The following is a 23,443-nucleotide window of genomic DNA, read 5'->3' on the forward strand; positions in this document are numbered from 1 at the left end:
GATAACATTTGTTAATGGAATAGGAACAGAAGGATATTATTTTGTATATCATAAGTGTAGTTATTAATCAGATCAGATCAGATCAGTCGCTCAGTTGTGTCCGACTCTTTGCGACCCCATGAATCGCAGCACACCAGGCCTCCCTGTCCATCACCAGCTCCCGGAGTTCACTCAGACTCATGTCCATCGAGTCAGTGATGCCATCCAGCCATCTCATCCTCTGTCGTCCCCTTCTCCTGCCCCCAATCCGTCCCAGCATCAGAGTCTTTTCCAATGAGTCAACTCTTTGCATGAGGTGGCCAAAGTACTGGAGTTTCAGCTTTAGCATCATTCCTTCCAAAGAAATGTCAGGGATGATCTCCTTCAGAATGGACTGGTTGGATCTCCTTGCAGTCCAAGGGACTCTCAAGAGTCTTCTGCAACACCACAGTTCAAAAGCATCAATTCTTCAGTGCTCAGCCTTCTTCACAGTTCAACTCTCACATCCATACATGACCACAGGAAAAACCATAGCCTTGACTAGACGAAACTTTGTTGGCAAAGTAATGTCTCTGCTTTTGAATATGCTATCTAGGTTGGTCATAACTTTCTTTCCAAGGAGTAAGCGTCTTTTAATTTCATGGCTGCAGTCACCATCTGCAGTGATTTTGGAGCCCAGAAAAATAAAGTCTGACACTGTTCCCACTGTTTCCCCATCTATTTCCCATGAAGTGATAGGACCAGATGCCATGATCTTTGTTTTCTGAATGTTGAGCTTTAAGCCAACTTTTTAACTCTCCACTTTCACTTTCATCAAGAGGCTTTTGAGTTCCTCTTCACTTTCTGCCATAAGGGTGGTGTCATCTGCATATCTGAGGTTATTGATATTTCTCCTGGCAATCTTGATTCCAGCTTGTGTTTCTTCCAGTCCAGAGTTTCTCATGATGTATTCTGCATAGAAGTCAAATAAACAGGGTGACAATATACAGCCTTGACATACTCCTTTTCCTATTTGGAACCAGTCTGTTGTTCCGTGGCATTAATCTTGAATTTTCATCCCATGTAATAAAATATAAAATAATACATCTATTGTTGAAAAAAGTGCCTAACACTTTTTGTTTTAAAAATAAATGTTCCCTCTAAAAAAGGAAAAATATATTGATTCAAATGGTCTCAGAAATAATAATAGATTAATTAATAAGACTGCTTTAAAATGAGGATTTTAAAAAACAATGATTCTTCCCATTTTCGACAATAATTTGTTAAGTAAAGTAATAGAATAGGAGCCCCTTTTCATAATTAACAAAAATATAAGTTTAAAAAGTGTTTAGCCAGAAATCTAAATCCAGTAGGATTCAGGCACTGGAAGCTTTTCTAAATGGTGTTTTTCAAAGATGGTTCATTTTTGAAGTCCTAAGATTGTAATAATGGAACAATAATGAAGTTCTCAGTGAATCATATGGATGTGATCTGCTCTGTACAGATGAGCAGGTGGTAAGTTTTTTCAGCGCAATTCACATAACGATATGGGCTGTGTGGGTTGTAATTAAGGAATTGTAAATGGCTCTGTCAGAAGCTACCTCAAATTGGCCAAAAATGCCATACATTTCCAGGGACATAGACTTTGAATTTTTGACTAGAGAAACTCCAGATATATAGACTGAAGCAGGAATGGTAAAAACAAAGCTGTAGTTAAGTTGATAAGATTATAAATGCATATTTTCAAAAGTGCTCTTTATCCCTCTCTGGTTTTATGCAGATGCTGTGAAAATAAATTCAGTTGAAAAATTATTTTGTTACAGACTTAATGCAGTATTTCCTGGTAAGTAAGTTGCATTATTGATTTAATTGATTTTTTAAAAATTTTAATGAAAACCAGTGAATTTTGCAAAGTCTGAAATTTTGTGAAAGAACTGGTAGAGCAAATGCATTATTTCTGCTCAAATCTATAAATTTTAGATTTTCATGTAACCTGCTATTTCTTCAATGTTCAGATAAAGCAAATTATTTTAAATGGATCCAAAAATGACAACATATTGGTAATCCATTTTCATTGAATGATAATGCTGCATAATGGTGGAAGGGGCTCACTGGTATATACTGCTGCTTCCATTTTGGGTGTGGATAATTTACATGCAGAGAAGGAAGAGAAAACCTACTGTCCTCTAAATTGTCAACTTTTCACTGTATGGAGAGACATGGTGCTGTTTGCTACATGTCATCACCAAGGTTTCAGCAGAGTGGAGCCAGCTTCAACTCAAAAGTTAGGCATGGGACCAAAGCATACCATGGGAAAGAGCAGGAAAATCTCCCAACATCACGTTACATATTTGTAAGTTAGCAGCCCAATATGAGCTAAGGAATGCCTAGTTTCTCTTTTGCTTGAGAACTCTGGTCCAGGAGAAGTCCTGGGATGCATACCTATGCCCTGGGAACAGTTCTACCAGCCAGAAATTGTTCAGCTGGACAGTTACCAGCGTTTGTTGTTGTTGTTACATCCTATATCTTAGGGAAACTTCCCTATTTTCATTATTTTGATCTGGAACTATAACCGAACCAAGAGTTTGGAAAACTAGGAGGGGGTAATTGTATTTGGTGTGTTAGAAGAATGTAAATGATTTGTGGGAAGAGGGCCAACTGATGAATTAAAAATAGACATAGGTGCTTTGCCCCTTTTCTTTCATGCAGTGGAATCTAGTAATCTTCCCCTTGAATCTTGACTGCCTGTGATGGCTTTGACCAGTAGAGAATAGCAAAAATGACTTTCCTAAACCAAGCCATTAAGAAGCTGGAAGCTTAAGCCTTAATTTCTTGAACCCTGAGATGACATGCATGAAATTCAAAAACTGCTAAAGAAACCATGTGGAGAAGCCCTGAGATTAAATGGAAGGGGACCTTTCCAGCTCTCCATGTTGGAATTATGGGCAAGGGAATTATTGAATTCACATACAATTCAATGTATGTGAATTGTTAGGTATTAGATATGTGAATGAAACTGTCTTGGAAACTTCAGACCAGCTCAGTCAGACTGGAATATCACCAAGTGACCCTAATTGAAACTGTGTGGCACAGAATTGACTAGCCAAGCCTGGCACAAATTTTTGATCCCCCATGTCCCTCATAGAATATGATAAGATGTATGTCACTTTAGGCCACTAAGGTTGGAGGTAGTTAGTTATACACTAATTGATAACTAGAACAAAATTCTTTTTGGATGAATATCACCTTTTCATGCAATTTCAATAAAACCCAAGTTCTATTTTTTAACTGATAGAAATATCTCACATGGGAAAAAAAAGTGAAATCCAAATGAAAAAAAAAATATTGTAAAAGAAAGTTAACGGAGAACTGTAAGGCCAGATAATTAAATGTATTCTAAACTTTAAATAGTTTAGGAGAGTATGATACTAGCACTACAAAACACAACCATGGTAATAAAACTAAAGTGAAAATACAGAAAAAGATCTCAGCTTGCATAAGTGTTGTTGTTGTTCAGTAACTCAGTCATGTCTGACTATGCAACCTCAAGGACTGCAGCATGCCAGGCTTCCCTGTTCATCAACTCACAGAGTTTACTCAGACTCATATCCACTGCGTCGGTAATGCCATTCAGCTATCTCATCCTCTGTCGTTGTCTTCTCCTACTGCCCTCAATCTTTCCCAGCATCAGAGCCTTTTCCAATGAGTTTGTTCTTTGCATCAGGTGGTCCAAATATTGAAGCTTCAGCTTCAGAATCAGCCCTTCCAATGAATATTCAGGATTGGTTTCCTTTAGGATTGACTGATTTGATCTCCTTGCAGTCCAAGAGACTGATTTTATGATAAATTTGTCATTGGTGAATAATTCTTTTATAATGTATCTTGTATATTACTTAGCATGTTATAAGCATTTCTAAATTAGACAAAACTGAAATCCCCAAAGAACTGGAATGGAAATGTGGCTGATTATTAGATTGGGATTTTTATAATTATTTAAAAAGCATATTTATTCATGCATTTTTCACTTGTTTAACTGAATATTTTTTATGGGCAGAAATCATATATTTGTCTTTAATCTCTCACAGTGATTATCACAGTTTAATATTTTTATGAGACATTTAGTACTTTCTTCTATATATAATGCTTCTTCCAAAATGTATAAATGTGATGATTTAGTAACAACCCTGGATTATATTATTAAAATGTAGACAACTTTCCCTAACTAGTGTGAGAAAAATTTGCATGCAGTCAATTTTTGTTCTGCTAAAGAATCTTGCTTCCAAGACATCAGAGTACAGAAAGATATTCTTGCAGTTAATACATGGCTATGTGGGAAAATGTATAGTTTCCCATGTGCAAGGGCTCATGATATCATCGAGTGACATTTAGCAGCACTTACCTCTTGGCTGCTAATTCATCACTTTGCATGATACATTTCTTACATAAAAACTAAGACATAGGGAAGTTTACAGTTGGTATGTCCTTGTGGGATGATAGCATGGTTAACATAAGAGTAATAAACGCAGACTTCGAATGTACAGACAGCCATATTTTTGCCCTCTAACCTTTGCCCACACTTAATACTTCCATGCTGAAATGCTGCACAATTACAGAAGGAAAAAAAACAGTGCACCATGGAAAAAAGTAGTATAAAAATAGATAACACTAAGTACAGTTGCTATATGGTATACCATTCACTATATGACAGTTCTATTTTTTCTGGGTAGTTACTTTAAATACCACTTAGTGAACAAGGCAATACATTCATTTTGGAAGAGATTTGCACTTCTAGGCAGTATTATAAAACACGTTTTAAATCAAAGAGATTGACTATACAGCATTTCAAATTGAAAATTTTCTTATTTTTCCTGACACATTACAAATAAAATCATATTTTTCTCCAGATTGCCACTGAATATTTTGAAGTGCCATAATGTGAATGCTGGTTGCTTAAGTGAGTTTAAATTTTATTAAATTCATGATCACATCACTGCTACTTTTTATCTCCTCACACATGTAACAGGGGCAGAGGATACAGCTGAATACTTCACACCTGACAGACCTTGAAAGTTCGTTGAAAAAACAAATGTGTGTGTACTCAGTCAGTTCAGTCGTGACTGACTCATTGCAACCTTATAGACTCTGTCCATGGGATTCTCCAGGCAAGAATACTGGAGTGGGTTGCCATGCCCTCCTCCAGGGGAATTCCCAACCCAGGGATCAAACTTGAGTCTCCTGTGTCTCCTGCATTGCAGGTGGATTCTTTACCCATTGAGACACCACAATAGAAAATTGAGCTAATTTGGTAAGCAGGCTATTCAGTAAAGTATAAACATATATAACAATACTAGTGAATAGATATTCAGTCAGCTCAGTTCAGTTCAGTTGCTCATTCGTGTCCGACTCTTTGTGACCCCATGAGTTGCAGCACGCCAGGCCTCCCTGTTCATCACCAACTCCCAGAGTTCACTCAAACTCATGTCCATCGAATCAGTGATGTCATCCAGCCATCTCATCCTCTACCGTCCCCTTCTCCTCCTGCCCCCAATCCCTCCCAGCATCAGGGTCTTTTCCAATAAGTCAACTCTTCGCATGAGGTGGCCAAAGTATTGGAGTTTCAGCTTTAGCATCATTCCTTCCAAAGAACACCCAGGACTGATCTCCTTTAGAATGGACTGGTTGGATCTCCTTGTAGTCCAAGGGACTCTCAAGAGTCTTCTCCAACACCACAGTTCAAAAGCATCAATTCTTCGGCGCTCAGCCTTTTTCACAGTCCAAGTCTCACATCCATACATGACTACTGGAAAAACCATAGCCTTCAATAGACGGACCATTGTTGGCAAAGTAATGTCTCTCCTTTTCAATATGCTATCTAAGTTGGTCATAACTTTCCTTCCAAGGAGTAAGCATCTTTTAATTTCATGGCTGCAATCACCATCTGCAGTGATTTTGGAGCCCCCCAAAAATAAAGTCTGACACTATATCCACTGTTTCCCCATCTATTTCCCATGAAGTGATAGGACCAGATGCCATGATCTTAGTTTTCTGAATGTTGAGCTTTAAGCCAACTTTCACACTCTCCTCTTTCACTTTCATCAACAGACTTTTTAGTTCCTCTTCACTTTCTGCCATATAGGTGGCATCAATAACTTGCATATCTGAGGTTATTGATATTTCTCCCAGCAACCTTGATTCTAGCTTGTGCTTCTTCCAGCCCAGAGTTTCTCATGATGTACTCTGCATAGAAGTTAAATAAGCAGGGTGACAATATACAGCCTTGACATACTCCTTTTCCTATTTGGAACCAGTCTATTATTCCATGTCCAATTCTAACTGTTGCTTCCTGACCTGCATATAGGTTTCTCAAGAGGCAAGTCAGGTAGTCTGGTATACCCATCTCTTGAAGAATTTTTCACAGTTTATTGTGATCCACACAGTAAAAGGCTTTGGCATAGTCAATAAAGCAGAAATAGATGTTTTTCTGGAACTCTATTGCTTTTTTGATGATCCAGAGGATGTTGGCAATTTGATCTCTGGTTCCTCTGTCTTCGGTCAACACTGAAATCAGATTGATTATATTCTCTGCAGCCAAAGATGGAGAAGCTCTATACAGTCAGCAAAAACAAGACTGGGAGCTGACTATGGCTCAGATCATGAACCCCTTATTTCCAAATTCAGACTTAAATTGAAGGAAGTAGGGAAAACCACTAGACCATTCAGGTATGACCTAAATCAAATCCCTTATGATTATACAGTGGAAGTGAGAAATAGATTTAAGGGACTAGATCTGATAGATAGAGTGCCTCATGAACTATGGATGGAGGTTCATGACGTTGTACAGGAGACAGGGATCAAGATCATTTCCATGGAAAAAAAATTACAAAAAAGCAAAATGGCTGTCTGGGGAAGCCTTACAAATAGCTGTGAAAAGAAGAGAAGTGAAAAGCAAAGGAGAAAATGTAAATATAAGCAGCTGAATGCATAGTTCCAAAGAATAGCAAGGAGAGATAAGAAAGCCTTCCTCAGTAATCAGTGCAAATAAATAGAGGAAAACAACAGAATGGGAAAGACTAGAGATCTCTTCAAGAAAATTAGAGATACCAAGGGAACATTTCATGTAAAGATGGGCTCGATAAAGGACAGAAATGGTATGGACCTAACAGAAGCAGAAGATATTAAGAAGAGGTGGCAAGAATAGTATTCTCCAGGCAAGAGCACAGAAGAGGGTTGCCATTTCCTTCTCCAATGTATGAAAGTGAGAAGTGAGAGTGAAGTCGCTCAGTCGTGTCCGACTCTTCAGGACCCCATGGACTGCAGCCCACCAGACTCCTCTGTCCATGGGATTCTCCAGGCAAGAGTACTGGAGTGGGATGCCATTGCCTTCTCCAAGAATACACAGAAGAACTGTTCAAAAAAGATCATCATGACCCAGATAATCACGATGGTGTGATCACTCATCTAGAGCCAGACATCCTGGAATGTGAAGTCAAATGGGCCTTAGAAAGCATCACTATGTACAAAGCTAGTGGAGGTGATGGAATTCCAGTTGAGGTATTTGAAATCCTCAAAGATGATGTGAAAGTGCTGCATTCAATATGCCAGCAAATTTGGAAAACTCAGCAGTGGCCATAGGACTGGAAAAGTTTTCATTCCAATCCCAAAGAAAGGCAATGCCAAAGAATGCTCAAACTACCTCACAACTGCACTCATCTCACATGCTAGTAAAGTAATGCTCAAAATTCTCCAAGCCAGGCTTCAGCAATACATGAACTGTGAACTTCCAGATGTTCAAACTGGTTTTAGAAAAGAGTGAACAAGGAGCTGCTTAATAGTAAGTTTATCATTTTGGAATAAGAATAAGTCTAGTTTTTGTCATTGTTTTTGCCATTTTGTGACCTTTAATACTACTGCATAGATGTGATTTCTAGCAGTATGTTTCTCATTACCATATTAAATGAGTTCAACAGAGGCACATTCACCCACTGCCACCTCCTAACATTATTCAATGCTGCCTGAAGCATCGCAGTCACTTTCCAGACACTGAGCAGTGAGGGACTAAATATTTCAATGCTGTTGCATTGTGGTCTCCTTTTTCTGCACTTTGGCTGTATATTTATTTGTTAGAAAGGCATTCTCCCATAGTACATATAATATGCACCACAGAAGAACTAGGTGGCCCTGTAGGATTTGTAGTGTGAGCTATCCATCCATGTACTTACAGCTTTTCCTTAATGTTATTCCCATTATTCAGAAGATTGCTTTTGTTGGACTGAATGATATCCACTGGTGCAAAGAAATTTTATATTAGCTTTCTTAGTATTTCAACACTTCAATGCATGCCTGATCTGTAGGTTTAGCTTGTTAGATTTTTCTGCAATGTATTTGCCATCCTGCAGTTTCTCACTGTTTTGATCATTTTGAAGTATAATTCTTTCCTACTTACTAAGACATTTCTTATGATATTTCATCATCAACACTGTTTCTTGTACTCTCAGAGACTGTAGAATCTTTTTTTCTTAAATAAACACTCCTATGCAAGCAGACATATGCACACACAACATGCATATATATATATGTGCATATATATATATATGCATGCATACATATATACATATATTTAAGAGAAGGTTAACCACAGGAGTTAACTGTCCAGTGTTTTGCCTGGGCTAGCCAAAGAGGACTATATGTAAGGGTCAGTACTTGGGACTTTGTGTCTTCTTAGCTTTGGTATCACACAAAATTAAGTCCTTGATTTTCCGTATGATGATTTGTGATGAGGAAGATGATGCAATATAACTCTTCATAGGCTAAGTGAAGCAGAAATTGGTGATATAAGAGTGAGTGATTGTCAACTTTTATTAATTGAAAAACTCCATTCTGATGATTCTATTGTTACTAAAATATAAGGAATTAAAAAGACTCTGCAAGAAACTCATAGAAAAGAATATTTTTTTCCTTGAAAAAAAATGGTCCTATTTTGTCTATCTTACTCATGCACCGATAAAATGCCCTCTTTAGAGTAGTTCTGATTATTTATGGATGACCATTGTTTTAATATTTGCTCTTGGTAAACATCTGCAAAACACTTATCACCTGCTGCACTCAAGAGATTTATGGGGAATCCAAACAGTTATATGTGTTTGATTTGACATTTTAATTAAATAGTAATTAAAGGTTGGGTTTGGTTGACTAAACTTTAAATCTCAGGTAAAAGTAGCATAATGAAAGGAATGCCATTTAACTAAGCAAAAGTACTTTTATTTTTATAATCTATGTTGAAAGAAAATGCTCTTCAAATACTCAAATTATCTTAAATGCTCATTATGAACATGAGAAATTATTTGGTAATTTGTATTTTGCTTTGGGCTTTCCTGATGGCTCAGAGGGTAAAGCATCTGCCTGCAGTGTGGGAGACCAGGGTTCGATCCCCGGGTCGGGAAGATCCCCTGGAGAAAGAAATAACAGCCCACTCTAGTACTCTTTTCTGTAAAATTCCATGGATGTAGGAGATTGATAGGCTACAGGCCCGTTTAGCCAATTAACTTACAATTACTATGTTTTATGAAAATCAGATGAAACATGAGTAAAACTACAGATACAAATATGTATATCATTACTGTCTATGAGGAATAAGTGCTTGAAAAAAGAGGGCTGTATACTTTTATATATGTCTGAAATACTTCACCATCATCATCATAAAGAAATGAAGGATAAAAGGAGGGATAGAATAGCTCAAATGAATATCATAGCTATTTATAAGGACACTATTATAATGGTATTATGTTTATGGGAAAATAGAAAAGAAATAAACAAACCACTAGTAATCAGCATGGGTTTTCTGAAAATGAATTGCATTTATAATACACAGTAATGTAGGATGCTTTTGTCTCATCATCAGTATTTTATACAGTATGATACAAGCAATAAATCCTTCCCACTTTTGTGATTTGGTAAAATTTTCATTGTGTTAATGGTTGATGATTTCAAAAATATAGTAGACACATTTTGTTGTGATTTTAGATGTGTTTTTGATAATAACTCATGTTGAATAGCTGTTGAGGTTTATCAGATATTTTTAGCTCCTCTTTGGCAAAGTTTTATCTCTCATTCACCTGTTTATTAATTTGTTCTACTGATTCATGTAAAATATATATGACATTTTTATATTATAAAGTAATTAACTTCCTTTCCTGTTTTTTTTTTTCTTTCTTTTTACCGTGAATATTTTCTGAATTTTCTTGGCCTTTTTATAACTTGTTTTAAATTGTGAAGTTGCTCAGTCATATCTGACTCTTTGTGACCCCATGGACTGTAGCCTATCAGGCTCCTCTGTCCATGGGGTTTTCCAGGCAAGAGTGCTGGAGTGGATTGCCATTTCCTTCTCCAGGGGATCTTCCTGACCCAGGAATCAAACTCAGGTCTCCCACATTGCAGGCAGATGCTTTTACCATCTGAGCCACTAATAGTAAAATTTGGCAATATTTTTCTTTCTGATATTTTCTATTAGTATAAATTTTCATGTTTCCGTTCATAATATATAGAAATTTAATTTTCTCTTTAGTTTTTTTGGCTTAATTCTTACTTAGTGTTGCTGATTATGACTCTTGAGTTTGTTGAGAACATTTACTTCTCTCCATCCTCTGCCCTGAGAGCATTTTGTCAACCTTGATTCTGTAGATTATTGCATGAGTTACCTCATTCTCTCCATTCCAGTTTTGCCTCTTATCAATCCACTTTCTATGATTCAAACTGAGTGATCTGTTCATTTCACTTTGATACTTGGAATCTGTTCTGGTTTTCTAATGCATAAGCAAACATTACCTCACGCCCTGTGTGATTGCCTGCTGAGCCTTGTTCCCAGCACTTCAATGCTTCTACATTTCACCTCACTCAAATGCAGTGTTTTTTAGTTTCATGAGTGCAATAAACACTATCTCTCTTTTGTGGCTTTTCATGCCTTCTCCTGATAATTTCCTTTTTCATGTTTGCCTTCAAGTCTTGCCCAAGTTCATGCTTACTTAATACATTGAGCCAATATTCATTAAGGGCTATTTTGATCAAGATAGAATTAGTATATAATCTTCAGAATTTGCAGTTTAGTTGTGAAGACATAAAGTAGAAGATAAAAGAAAATATGAAATTGATATGAAATTATAATTTATGACAAATATTATTTTAAAAATAGGTCCAATGAAATAAAATAGCAAGAGGTAAATAATTTATGCTATAAGAAAATAAGAGGTAAATAATTTATGCTATAAGGAAATATAAAAATAGCATCTGAAAAAGTGGCACTTGAATTTAGAATTGAAGAAATAATGGAAATAAACCAGGATACAAGTAGAATAAGAATGCCTGTGATTCAGGTAATTCTTTAGACATCACTATTTCTAGGAAGCTCTGTAACTGCTTACTTAGCTTAAGCTCTGTGTTCAGAGAAAACCTTCATCTCTTCTTATTATAACTTGTTCTTATTATAGTCATTAAATAATAATAGCAATGTACTCTATGAGCTATGATTTATATATGTTTTTCTATTTCTGGGTAAAGGTGCCACACTGTGTGGTCTGATAGTATTTATACTCATATCAATTCACGCCTATCACTTTCCCATCACAGTCATTTCAGAATCATATCTTTGTATATAAGAATAGGGTACTATGCCTTCAGCTCTGATAGACTCCAACTTGCAAAGGTCACTGATGTCTTTCCCCAGAAAGCACTTAAGTATAAGTGCTTCCAAAATTGCATTTTTATGAAGTTTAAAAGTCTGGTTGCCATCCACAATATTTAATACATAAATATTATCTAGATGACCTTCCCGAATTCTGAATGGTATATGTAAGCTTTCCTATTTGCCACCAATCACTGCTATAGATCGGAGACATCTCATTCACCACTGAAACTCCTGGCTATCCCTTGCTGATTGAGAGCTGAATGGTTATATTTAAACCACATTAATAAGGTTTGTTTTTACAGGAATAATCATTTATAAAGTCACCTGATCTCCTTGTTGTAAGAATCTTCCTATGTTGCATTTGCTGTTCTCTGAGTCCAGTTTGCTCTTCCCCCCCAAATCTCAATGGTTCAATCCATCACCACTTTCAAGTGTCTGTTTTAAATGTAATCTCCTCAATAAAACTTTACCTGACCATGGTATTTTCTATAGCACCTATATTCCAAACCACGTATTATCCACCATCCATTCCCTTCATTTTTCTTCATTCAGTCAACCCAATGTTATGAGGTTGATAGGATGAGATCAGTTGGTAAAAATTTACAACATTTTGGACCTGCTATTCATTGCTTGATGAAGGTGATATGTTCTATATCCTTAACTGAGAAAACATGGGCCCTAGTCCAATGAGAGTTTCAATCCTACCTCTAAGATTCACAGTTACTGTAAGCAGTTTTATTATGTTTCTCCAAAGTCCTCTCAAACATAGCATCATCCACATTCAGTGCTTTCAAATACCTCATTCCTCTACTGTCAGATGAGGAGATGATGCCCTCCCTCAGATGACCCAAAACACTTTCTCAAACATTCTGACCCTACTGGACAAATACTGAAGGTCCATGTCCCCTTATCCTTCTCCATGATAGAGACTAGTCTGTCTGTGCTCAGTCATTTCTACTACTACTAAGTCGCTTCAGTCGTGTCCGACTCTGTGCGACCCCACAGACGGCAGCCCACCAGGCTCCGCCTTCCCTGGGATTCTCCAGGCAAGAACACTGGAGTGGGTTGCCATTGCCTTCTCCGTCATTTAGTTGTATCCTATTCTTTGTGACCCCATGGACTGTAACCCGCCAGACTCCTCTGTCCATGGGATTTTTCAGAATACTGAGGTGAGTTGCCATTTTGTACTCCAGGGGATCTTCCTGACCCAGGGATCAAACCTTTGTCTCCTGTGTCTCCTGCATTGCAGGCAGATTCTTTACCAGCTGAGCCATTGGGGAAGACCAATAAATCTTACTAGTATCTATGTCTTTCTTAATTTCTTTCTTTTTAATAGCTCTGTCTCTCTACTAGGCAATTCAAAATTGCTATTCTTTTTTATTTGAAAACATATTGTTCTTTGTTTAGCATTCTTTAACTGACACAAATTTAATATTCCAGACTTTTTAAGCACTGCCACAATTAGAGATGTGTATAGACTCTGAGAAAGGGACACAGGACTATGAATTAATGGTTCCTTAATATTATTTCTTAAATCATTGATCACAGACCTATAGGTCTTCTGGATTGTTTAATAGAATGTCCTCTAAATATCTCATGCTGCTCACCTCACTTCCCATTAGAACGGAGAACACTTTGCTCCTAGTAGGGAGCTTTTCCTTCATCTTCCCTTTTTGTTCCTCTGGTGTTAGTGAATATACAGAGTCAGACTCTCTATACTTAGAGCTCTGGTGCCTCCCTTTCAGAGACTTTTGACCCTGACTTCAGTAATCCTTTCCAAGAGTTTTTTTTTTTTTTTTTTTTTTAATGATTATCTGATAGTCTGAGTAAGCAACTTTTGCATATGGAGGAGTAGATAGAAGATTTTTTCAGGTGCATTCAGACATGTGGCTTATTTTTAACCCTCAAATTCCTTTTGAGACTCTGGGCTTATCACAGGATTATAGAGATATGCATAACCATTTGCACTCTGACTGAAAGGGCAATGTAAAGAAACATGTGAAATCTGTTACTAATAAATTAAAGACTAAAATTTATTGTTACTTGAAATTCACTGTCAAAGATGGTTTTTCTTTTCTCCTCCTCATGCATATGTCCAATGGTTTTCTCTCTAAGCTTGAAGAAGTAGGCCACAAAATGGGCAGTGCTATTGGAAGTGCCTCAATTTTATTGATTATATTTAAATGAATTATTTATCAGGGTTTGGCTGACTTTTGCTAAAGTCTGAAGTAATGTTTCCTAAAAAACATGCAGAATGATGGAGGCATAACAGAGATGGAAAGGAGAACATTAAAAGAAAGAAGAGAAAAGAGAGAGGAACTGTTTCACATGTATGGAGAAAATTACAGAGTAGGGGAAGGAACCCAAAGGAACTGAAAGGTAGGTCAGGGTCCTACCATGGACTAGAGGGCATTGAAATTGCCTTGTTTTCAGCTTATTAAGTGGGCTTCTCTGGTGGCTCAGTTGGCTAAGAATTCAGCTGCAATGTGGGAGCCCCAGATTTGATGTCTGGGTAGAGAAGATCCCCTGGAGAAGGAAATGATAACCCACTTCAGAATTCTTGCCAGGGAAATCCCATGGACACAGTTGGACACGACTAAGTGACTAAACCACAACCATCAGCTCAATAAAGAATGGAAACTGTGTATGCAGAAAAGAACTAGTTCTAAGTTATTGCAAAGTTTCCCTGTTCACTCTGCACTACAGAAACAAATTCTCTGTCTACTCCATGCTAAAATGATTTTTTAATTGTAAAATTGGTTGTGTGTTTATTCATAGAATAGTTCCTTTATGATCTATGGGTAATCTCTGGGCAGATATTATGTCTAGAAGACAATCTGGGTGATTGAATGATACATAGATCATTTTGAATGCTTAATAAATGGTAACTGACAATGCTAGTCCAAACTTTGATAATCTTTTGGCAGTTTTTATATGATTTGAAAGTGTATTTCTACACAGACAGTTCATACTTCTCATTGTTTTTCAAAGGAAGACTGTAAATAAGAGAGAACTGAAACAGTAAAAAGGAAAGGAATTAAGCAGCAAAGGTTATATACAAAATCATGTATGTGTATAACAGACACGGGCTCAATCCCTGAGTCAGGAAGAGCCCCTCTTCCAAGGGAACCCTCTCCCGTATTCTTTTCTTTTTTTTTTAATTGAAGGACAATTGCTTTACAGAATTTTGCTGTTTTCTGTTAAACCTCAACATGAATCAGCCATAAGTATACATATATGCCCTCCCTTCTGAAACCCCCTCACATCTCCCTCCCTTTCCCACCCCTCTAGGTTGATACAGAGCCCCTCTTTGAGTTACAAAAACCATAGAGCAAATTCCCGTTGGCTGTCTATTCCACATATGGTGATATAAGTTTCCATGTTACTCTTTCCATACCTCTCACCCTCTTCTCCACTTTCCCTGTGTCCATAAGTCTGTTCTCTAGTCTATTTCCCCATTGTTGCCCTGAAAATAAATTCCTCAGTACTATTTTTCTAGATATGTGTGTTAGAATATGATATTTATATTTTTCTTTCTGACTCATTTCACTTTATAAAATAGGTTCTAGATTCATCCACCTCATCAGAACTGACTCAAATGCATTCCTTTTGATGGCTGAGTAATATTCTGTTTTGTATATGTACCACAACTTCTTTATCCATTCATCTGTCTATGGACATCTGGGTTGTTTCCATGTTCTAGGTATTTTAAATAGTGCTGCAATGAACAATGGTATACATGTGTCTTTTTCAATTTTGGTTTCCTAGGGTATATGCCTAGGGTTGGGTTGCTGGTGGTTTCATTCCTACTATTTTAAGGAATCTCCATACCATCTTCCATAGTGGTTGTATCAATTTGCAATCCCACCAACAGTGCAAGAGCATTCTCTTTTCTCCACACCATCTCCAACATTTATTGTTTGTAGATTTTTTGATGATGGCCATTCTGACCTGAGTGAGGTGATATCTCATTGTGGTTTTGATTTGCATTTCTATAATAATGAGTGATGTTGAGCATCTTTCCATGTGTTTGCTAGCCATCTGTATGTCTTCTTTGGAGAAATGTCTGTTTAGGTCTTTTTCCCACTCTTTGATTGGGTTGTTTGTTTTTCTGGCATTAAGTTGTATGAGCTGCTTGTATATTTTGGAAATGAATCCTTTGTCAGTTGTCTCATTTGCTATTATTTTTTCCCATTCCGAGGGTTGTCTTTTCACTTTGCTTATAGTTTCCTTTGCTGTACAAAAGTTTTTAAGTTTCAACAGTTCCCACTTGTTTACTTTTGTTTTTATTTCCATTTCTCTAGGAGGTGGGTCATAGAGGATACTACTTTGATTTTTGTCATGGAGTGTTCTGCTTATATTTTCCTCTAAGATTTTTATAGTTTCTGGTCTTACATTTAGGTCTTTAATCCATTTTGAGTTTATCTTTGTATACAGTGTCAGGAAGTTTTCTAATTTCATTCTTTTCCATGTAGTTGTCCAGTTTTCCCAGCACTATTTATTGAAGAGGTTGTCTTTGCCCCATTGTATATTCTTGCCTCCCTTGTCAAAAATAAGATACCTTTAGGTGTATGGGTTTATTTCTGGGCTTTCTATCTTGTTCCGTTGGTCTATACTTCTGTTTTTGTGCCAGTACCATACTGTCTTGATGACTGTAGTTTTGTCATATAGTCTAAAGTCAAGAAGCTTGATTCCTCCAGCTCCATTCTTCTTTCTTAAGACTGCATTGGCTATTTGGGGTCTTTTGTGTTTCCCTATGAATTCTGAAATTTTGGTTCTAGTTCTGTGAAAAATGCCATAGATAATTTGATAGGGATCACACTGAATATATAGACTGCATTTCGTAGTATAGTCATTTTCACAATATTGATTCTTCCTACAAAGGAACATGGAATATCTCTCCATATGTTTATGTCATCTTCGATTTCTTTCATCAGTGTCTTATAAGTTTCTGTGTACAGTTCTTTTATCTCCTTAGGTAAGTTTATTCTTATTTAATTCTTTTTATTGCACTGGTGAATGGGATTGATTCCTTAATTTCTCTGAATTTTCATTGTTAGTATATAGAAATGTATGTGATTTCTGTGTATTGCTTTTGTATCCTGCAACTTTGCTAAATTTACTGATTAGCTCTAGTAATTTTCTGACCCTATCTTTAGGATTTTTTATGTACAGTATCATGTCATCTCCAAACAGTGAGAGTTTTACTCCTTCTTGTCTGAGCTGGATTCCTTTTATTACTTTTTATTCTCTGATTGCTGAAGCTAGGACTTCCAGAGCTATGTTTAATAATAGTGGTGGAAGTGGACACCCTGGTCTTGTTCCTGATCTTAGGGGAATGCTTTCAGTTTTTCACCATTGAGAATGTTTGCTGTAGGTTTATCACATATGGCCTTTACTATGTTGAGGTAGGTTCCTTCTATGCCAATTTTTTGAAGAGTTTTAATTATAAATAGGTGCTGAGCTTTGTCAATGGCTTTTTCTGCATCTATTGAGATTATCATAAGGTTTTTACCTTTCATTTTATTAAAATGTGTATCACATTGATTTGCATATATTGAAGAATCCTTGCATTTCTGGAATAAACCCATCAGGATCATGGTGTATGAGCTTTTTGAAGTTTTGCTGAATTTTGTTCCCTAACATTTCATTGAGGATTTTTGCATCTATCTTCATCAGTGATATTGACCTGCAGTTTTCATTTTTTGTCTGGTTTTGGTATCAGGGTGATGGTGACCTTGTAGAATGAATTTGGAAGTGTTCCTTCCTCTGCAATTTTTTGAAAGAGTTTTAGAATGATAGGCATTAGCTTTTCTCTAAGTGTTTGATAGAATTCTTTTGTGAAACCATCTTGTCCTTAGCTTTTGTTTTATGGGATTTTTTTTTTTTTTTTATCACAGCTTCAATTTCAATGCTTGTAACTGGGTTGTTCATAATTTCTATATCTTCCTGGTTCAGTCTTGAAAGATTGAACTTGTTTAAGCATCTGTCCATTTCTTCCAGGTTATCTTTTTTATTGCCATATAGTTGTTCATAATAATCTATTATAATCCTTTGTATTTCTGGATTGTCTGTTGTAACCTCTCTTTTTTAATTTCTAATTTTGTTGATTTGATTCTTCTCTCTTTTTTCTTGATAAGTCTGGCTAAAAGCTTGTCAATTTTGTTTATCTTCTCACAGAACCTGTTTTTAGTTTTATTAATCTTTACTACTATTGTTTCTTTCACTTCTTTTTACATTTGTTTCTCCTGGGATCTTTATTATTTCACTCCTTCTGCTATTTTTTTTCTTCTTTTTCCAGCTGTTTTAGGTGTAAAGTTAAGTTGTCTATTCAATGTTTTTTCTTGTTTTTTTGAGGTAGGATTGTATTGCTATAAACTTCCCTCTTAGAAATGCTTTGGCTGCATCCCATAGGTTTTCAGTTGTGTTTTCATCATAGAAATTCTTTGATTTCCTTTTTGGTTTCATCAGTAAACATGTTGGTTATTTAGAAACATCTTTTTTAATCTCCATGCATTTGTATTTCTTACAGTTTTTTTTTTTCTTTCCTTCTTGTAATTGGTATCTAGTCTCATAGCATTGTTGTCAGAGAAGATGCTTGATATGATTTCAATTTTTTAAAATTTCCTGAGATTTGGCTTGTGACCCAAGATGTGGTCTATCCTGGGGAATGTTCCATGTGTATTTGGAAAAGAAGGTGCGTTCTTCTGCATTTGGATGGAATGTCCTGAAGATATCAATGAGATCCATCTTATCTAATGTATCATTTAAGACTTGTGTTTCCTTATTAATTTTCTGTTTTGATGATCCATCTGTTGGTGTGAGTGGGGTGTCAAAGTCTCCTACTATTATTGTGTTACTGTTAGTTTCTCCTTTTATGTCTGTTAGTGCTTGTCTTGTGTATTGAGTTGCTCCTATATTGAGTGCATGCTGCTGCTGCTGCTAAGTAGCTTCAGTCGTGTCCAATTCTGTGTGACCCCATAGACAGTGGCCCACCAGGCTCCCCCGTCCCTGGGATTCTCCAGGCAAGAACACTGGAGTGGGTTGCCATTTCCTTCTCAAATGCATGAAAGTGAAAAGTGAAAGTGAAGTCGCTTAGTCGTGTCCGACTCTTCGTGACCCCATGGTCTGCAGCCTACCAGGCTCCTCCGTCCATGGGATTTTCCAGGCAAGAATACTGGAGTTGGGTGCCATTGCCTTCTCCATACTGAGTGCATAGATATTTACCATTGTTATGTCTTCTTCTAGGATTGATCCCTTACTCATTATGTAGTGTGCTTTCTTATCTTTTATAAGGAATAAATATCTTGTATTTATTTTAAGGTCTATTTTGTGTGACATGAGGATTGCTACCCCAGCTTTCTTTTCATTTCTATTTGCATCAAATTTATTTTTCTATCCTCTCACTTTTAGTCTATATGTGTCTTGAGGTCTCGGGTGGGTTTCTTGTAGGCAGCATATATATGGGTCTTGTTTTTGTATCCATTTAGCCAGTCTGTGTCTTTTGGTTGGAGGATTTAATCCATTTACATTTAAAATAGTTATTGATATATATGTTCCTGTTGTAATTTTCTTAATTGTTTGGGGTTGATTTTGTAGATCTTTTGTCTTCTCTTGTATTTCTTGACTATATAAGTCATTTTAACATTTGTTGTAAAGCTGCTTTGGTGGTACTGGATTCTCTTAACTTTTGTTTGTCTAAAAACCTTTTGATTTCTCCATCAATTTTGAATGAGATCCTTGCCAGGTACAGTAATCTTGATTGTAGATTTTTCGCTTTCAGTACTTTAAATATGTCCTGCCATTCCCTCCTGGCCTGCAGAGTCCTGCTGAAAGATCAGCTGTTAAGCATTTGAGGTTTCCCTTGCATGTTACTTGTTGCTTCTCCTTTGCTGCTTTTCATATTCTTTCTTTGTGTTTAGGCTTTGTTAGTTTGATTAGTATATGTCTTAGCATTTTTCTCCTTGTATTTATCCTGTATGGGACTCTTTTTGCCTCTTGGACTTGACTGACTATTTCCTTTTGCATGTTGGGGAAATTTTCAACTACAATCGCTTCAGAAATTTTCTCATACCCTTTCTTTTTCTCTTCTTCTGTGACCCCTATAATTCAAATGTTGATGTGCTTGATATTGTCCCAGAGGACTCTGAGACTATCCTCAGTTCTTTTCATCCTTTTTAATTTATTCTGCTCTTTAGAAATTATTTCTACCATTTTATCTTCCAGCTCACTGATTCCTTCTTCTGCTTCAGATATTCTGCCATTGATTCCTTCTAGAATTTTTTTTTTTTTTAATTTCCGTAATGGTGTTGTTTGTCTCTGTATGTTTATTCTTTAATTCTTCTAGGTCTTTTAATTGATTCTTGCATTTTCTCCATTTTGTTTTCAGTGTTTTGATCCTCTTTACTATCATTCTGAATTCTTATTCAGGTAGTTTGCCTATTTCTCCTTCATTTATTTGGACTTCTGTGATTCTAGTTTGTTCCTTCATTAGTGTATTATTTCTCTGTCTTTTCATTATTATTATTATTTTAACTTATTGTGTTTGAGGTCTCCTTTTCCCAGTCTTCAAGGTTGAATTCTTTCCTTCTTGGTTTCTGCCCTCCTGAGGTTGGTCCAGTGTTATGTATAAGCTTCATATAGGGTGAGATTTGTGCTGAGTTTTTGTTTGTTTGTTTGTTTTTCTTCTAATGTGCAAGGCTGAGTGAGGTGTTAATCCTGTATGCTGATGACTGGGTTTGTGTTTTTGTTTTGCTTGTTATTTAGATGACATCCTGCACAGGGTGCTACTGGTGGTTGGGTGATGTGGGTTTTATATTCAAGTGGTTTCCTTTGTGTAAGTTCTCACTATTTGATACTCCCTAGGATTAGTTCTCTGGTAATCCAAGGCTTTGGAATTAGTGCTCTCACTCAAAAGCCTCAGGGTTTGACCTCTTTCAACCAAGATGGAATAGCCAATACCTGTACCTTTCTGCTGAAACTAATTCTGATATTAATTGGGCAGGATCCAGTCTCCTTCCATTTGTGGCTTTGCCTCTGAGAAGTCATGGAGTATTCTTCCTTCAGATCCCTCAGGGATCCAGGGTCTAAATGTTCAGAGAGGAACATGCAAGGTTTCAGCTCACCTTTCCAAGTGCTGCCTAGGGCTCTCAAAGCAAAAGTACCCTGACCTCATATCTTTGGCTGAGTCCAGCAACTCCTTGGGCTGCCCCAGCAGTAAGCTGCCTCCACCTCCATCCTACAGGTGCCTAGAGCCCTCTCAAGTATTCTTGCCTGGAGAATCCCATGGAAAAAAGTACCTGGTGGGTTAGAGTCCATAGGGTCATCAAGTCTTAGGACATGCCTGAAGTGACTTAGCATGCATGCACACATGCATGTAAGCAAAGACCTGCACTCTAAGATTTTAGAATATGTTTACTTTTCTTTCTTTAACTTTTAGTTCCATTATACAAAAATATGCTAAAATAAAAGACTTTTGTTTTGTAAAAGTAGTTAGAGTTTGGGCCAGAGTATGTCTATATACATGGATATCAGTGTATTTATCACGGTTTATTAATAGAGTCTAAGAGAGTTCCTTTTACATACTTTATTTGCACTGGTTGCTGTTTAGTCGCAAGTAGTGTCTGACTCTTTTGTGATCCCGTGGACTGTAGCCCACTATGTTCATCTCCACGGATTTCCCAGGCAAGTATACTGCAGTGAGTTGCCATTTCCTTCTCTAGGGGATCTTTGCAGACCAGGGATTGAATCCACATCTCCTGTACTGGCAGGCAGATTGCTTACCACTGAGCCACTGGGGAAACCCTCATTTTATTTGCACTGCTTGTCATCAAATCAGAAATGATACAGCAAGATATAAGGAGAATGTGCTAAATTATTTTATTTGATTTCATTTGAATAGAAGATAGAGTTTATTTAATTCTTTTTAAAATCAAAGAGAGAATAAACTCAAATTATGTAATTCCAATTTTGTAACACTTCCTCTCTTGCACAGTCTACTGAAAGTACTGGCTAATTATATTTTATATGAAACAAGAACATAATTTCCAATGTTTTGACAATCAACAAATTGCACATTAGTTAGTTGTAAATAAATTTATTAGAAACAGTTGTCCTTGTTTGTAGATTCTGCTTTGAAAGAGTAAATTAATTTAAGGGTCATCATTCACAAGAAATGTATTATAATATCAAAGCAATAGTTATGAAAAATCAGAAACAGAGACCAAAGCCTACCTACTAAATAGCAGAAGAAATCTAATATTGCAACAAGATAAAAGAAGAAAGCATGTGAGGTCTATGATATCAGCATGGTGCCTTCTGGTAATCAGATTTTCAGTCATGATTCATTTGGCTCAATTATTTTACTAATAATGTTATCTGTGCTATAATATAAACATTATACTGGTTTCCACTGAGAAATGTAAATTACAGGTTGTTAAGCATCTTTTCTTGAGGATTCTTTCATTGTCAATTAATTGGTAGAAATGTCAGCTTCTTTACACTTTGAGAACAATAGTTCTTGAAGTATATTAGCAAGAATGGCTATATAGAAATCATAATCTTTCTATAATAAGATTTGGATAGCCTAACTAAAACAGGGACTTTATTTGAATATGGCCTGTAATTATTTAGCTTTTGTAAAAATGTCATAATTTAGTCATAAATATCATTTTCCATATGTAGGAGGATGGTTTGAAATATGTCTGATTTTCTTACCAATTAGTATTCATTAGGTAGGCATCCTAGGTGGCAATAGTGAAGAAGAATCTACCTGCCAATGCAAGAGATGTAAGAGATGTGGGTTTGATCCCCAGGTCAGGAATATACCCTGGAGGAGGAAATAGCAACCCATTCCAGCATTCTTGCCTGGAGAATACCATGGACATAGGAGCCTGGCAGGCTACAGTACATAGGGTTGCAAGAGTTGGACGTGACAGAAGCAACTTAGCACACAGCATGTCAGGATTGAGGAATGTGAGGCTTCAGAAAGTGAATAATCCAGTCAGCTTTACAAAAGAATATCTGTATTTAAGTTTAAAGGATATGTCACAGTTTAGGTACTTCAGGCAGTTGATCCTGATCCAGAGATAAGCAAGCTAAAAGTGTACTCCAAAGTGTTTGTGAGTTCACCACCTGTGGAAGAGAATGGAATAAGGCAGGGCTGTCCACAAGGAGAATTTGGGCTAAGATGCATGCTCAGGAAGGCATTACTTCACTCTCCAGCGACTGAAGTTGAAATAGCCTTTTGGAACTCTCTCAAACTTGGGAGATGTGGACAGTTCATTATATACTGATGTAACTTAGTCATTGAATATGGCCTGCCCTAGAAAGGTGGTTTAACTTAGGCAAAAAGGCATCCTCAGCAGAGGTAATTCCCAAAGAGAGCTGAATGCTGAGGGCTTTCTGCAGGCAGTACTCCCAGTAGTGGAGGAATAAACTGCCAATTCCAAAGAGGATTTGGGAAATCTCACTACATGTATATGTAAGTTCAGTTCAGTTCAGTTCAGTCGCTCAGTGGTGTCTGACTCTTTGCAACCCCATGAATCACAGCACGCCAGGCTTCCCTGTCTATCACCAACTCCCGGAGTCCACTCAAACTCATGTCCATTGAATCGGTGATGCCATCCAGCCATCTCATCCTCTATCATCCCCTTCTCCTCCTGCCCCCAACCCCTCACAGCATCAGGGTCTTTTCCAATGAGTCAACTCTTCACATCAGATTGCCAAAGTATTGGAGTTTCAGCTTTAGCATCAGTCCTTCCAAAAACACCCAGGGCTGATATCCTTTAGAATGGGCTGGTTGGATCT

The sequence above is a fragment of the Bos javanicus genome, chromosome 12 (assembly GCF_032452875.1).
Source record: "Bos javanicus breed banteng chromosome 12, ARS-OSU_banteng_1.0, whole genome shotgun sequence".
Classification (NCBI taxonomy): Eukaryota; Metazoa; Chordata; class Mammalia; order Artiodactyla; family Bovidae; genus Bos; species Bos javanicus.